A 2,637-nucleotide genomic window follows, 5' to 3' on the forward strand; every position below is an offset into this window, starting at 1 on the left:
ACTTGAAAATAAGTGAGAACTCAAGACAAATTTAGTAATGGAAATAAATAGTAAAAATTATATCAAATAGATATTTGCATATTGCCTTATCAAATTTATCTATTGATTAATGCTCAATTTTCGCTATTTAATGGCACATTTTATTTTTCACAAGTATAGAAATTTTGCTCATCTCAGTTTTATACAAAGCAAAAGTGTCTTTAGCTTACTCTTAATGTTACTTTCCATGGGACACCTCTATAATATGCTGGTGATTGTGTTAGTCTGGGTAAACTAGAGAAACAAATCCACAGAAATTCATATATATGTAGGAGAGATTTATATATAGGATAGTGTACATTAAAAATGCATCCCAACCCAATGCTCTCCAAGCGCATAAGTCCAATATTTGCCCTTATGTCTAACAAAAATGTATAAAGTCCTCCTCAATCTCATAAAGCACACACAATGACACTGACTGTAGGAGGAAAGCCGAATCACGGAACATGTAAGCATCTCAGCGCTGGCAGGGTTCTCCACAAGGCTGGTCCAGAACCCAGGCTTCATTGGGGTAGGTCCATGTGGCTTCTCCTAAGGGATGTCTTGCAGGAAGTGAGCCCTGCCAGCTGAAGCAGAAAACTGGCTAAGGCAGCGGCATCCTGGTCCGACCATCAGAAAACAAGAGACCTGAGAAGTAGAAAGGCGAAGCTCACCAAGCGAGCCATTTTTCTCTCCGCCCTTCAATTAATCCCACATGTGTTTATCGGCTAGGTTGGCACAATAAACCTTCATTATCTCAGTGATATACTGTACTGAGGGTTCAATTATTCTGAGGAATGTATCAATATCTCAAAAGTTTATTATATAAACTAAAATATGCAAACTATCAACAGAAAATGTATTAGCTTTATAGACAGTTACTGAGTTCCTCAATGCTTTCTTATGATTGATATGTTTATAAACAAGCTACTAGTTGCTATCCCTGCATTGAGTCTTCCATATACCACTGCTCATCAATTTCTGAAACAATGCAACAGCTATATTGTTTTCAGGAAATCATGTGCACATTTCTCGGCTTGGCTTTCATTCATTAAATCGGGCTTTCATCTAATTCTCCAGACTTCATTCTCAGTAAGATGTGCCCTCTAGATCCTTTTTCATAGATGTGCCAGAGTCACACCTCAGTCCATAATTTTACTTCTGGAATGTTTGTAGTCTGGGAGAAAGCTACTACTTCCTGTGTATCCAAATCTAAAATTTTCTTTGAGGTCCAGGTAGAATTTCACCAGTTATTTGAAATATCTTCAAGTACTCTGGAGACAAATCCTCATTCTTCCCACAACCTCTGAACTTGTTAAGAATCCAACTACATTGTTTAGAATTTCATTCTGTCAAGGTTAGTATTCAACTGTTTCAGGATTGTTAGCTCTAGATCCCTAATTAGATTGCCAACTTCTTGAAGGTAACTGGTATGTATTGTATTTTCTCTGAATTTCCTTTTCCAGTATCCTGAGGTTTATAAATTATTACATTATACATGATATCTTAATTTATTATATCAAGGAATATAAAAAAACATGGAATTAAAAAATAATTCTATTGGGGCTCATACAACTCATCACAATCACAATCCATACATTCATCCATTGTGTCAAGCACATTTGTACATTTGTTGTCATCATCATTCTCAATACATTTGATTTCGACTTGAGTCCTTGGTATCAGCTCCTCATTTTACCCCTCCCTCCCTGCCGCCCCCTCCCTCTGCCCTCCCTCATGAAATCTTGATAATTTATAAATTATTATTTTGTCATATCTTACACTGTCTGACGTCTCCCTTCACCCACTTTTCTGTTGTCCATCCCCACGGAGGAGGTTATATGTAGATTCTTGTAATCAGTTCCCCCTTTCCACCCCACCCTCCCTCCGACCTCCCAGTATCGCCATTCCCAACACTGGTCCTGAGGGGATCTTATGTCCTGGATCCCCTGTGTTTCCAGGTCCTCTCTGTACCAGTGTACATCCTCCTGTCTAGGCAGATTTGTAAGGTAGATTTTGGATCATGATAGTGTGGGGAGGAAGCATTTAGGAACTGGAGGAAAATTGTATGTTTCATCGTTGCTACACTGTACCCTGACTGCTGAGATCCTTCTGTAAAGGGAAGTCCAGTCTTGGTTCCCCAATCTGCCCTTCCCCTCATTCACAGTGATTTGATTTTTGCCTGATACCTGATTGCTTTGACAACTCATTATCACACAGACTGGTGTGCTTCTTGCATGTGGGCTTTGTTGCTTCTGAGCTAGATGGACACTTGTTTACCTTCATGCCTTTAAGACTCCAGATGCTATATCTTTTGATAACCCAGCACCATCAGCTTTCTTCACCACTTTTACTTATGCACACATTTGTCTACAGCGATCATATCGGGAAGGTGAGCATCATGTAATGCCAGTTAATTGAGCAAAGTATTCTTGCATTGAGGGAGTACTGGAGTTCAAGCCCAATGTCCATCTGCTACCTTCATACTAAACCTATAAATATATGCACATAGATGTATTTACCCATCCTCATATATAAATATATTTACATATGTGCATGCCTTTATTTAGACCACTATAAGTGCCCTTTGCCTTCTATTTCTTTCCTCTATTTCCTTTT

The sequence above is a fragment of the Tenrec ecaudatus genome, chromosome X, assembly GCF_050624435.1.
Source record: "Tenrec ecaudatus isolate mTenEca1 chromosome X, mTenEca1.hap1, whole genome shotgun sequence".
In the NCBI taxonomy this organism is placed as follows: Eukaryota; Metazoa; Chordata; class Mammalia; order Afrosoricida; family Tenrecidae; genus Tenrec; species Tenrec ecaudatus.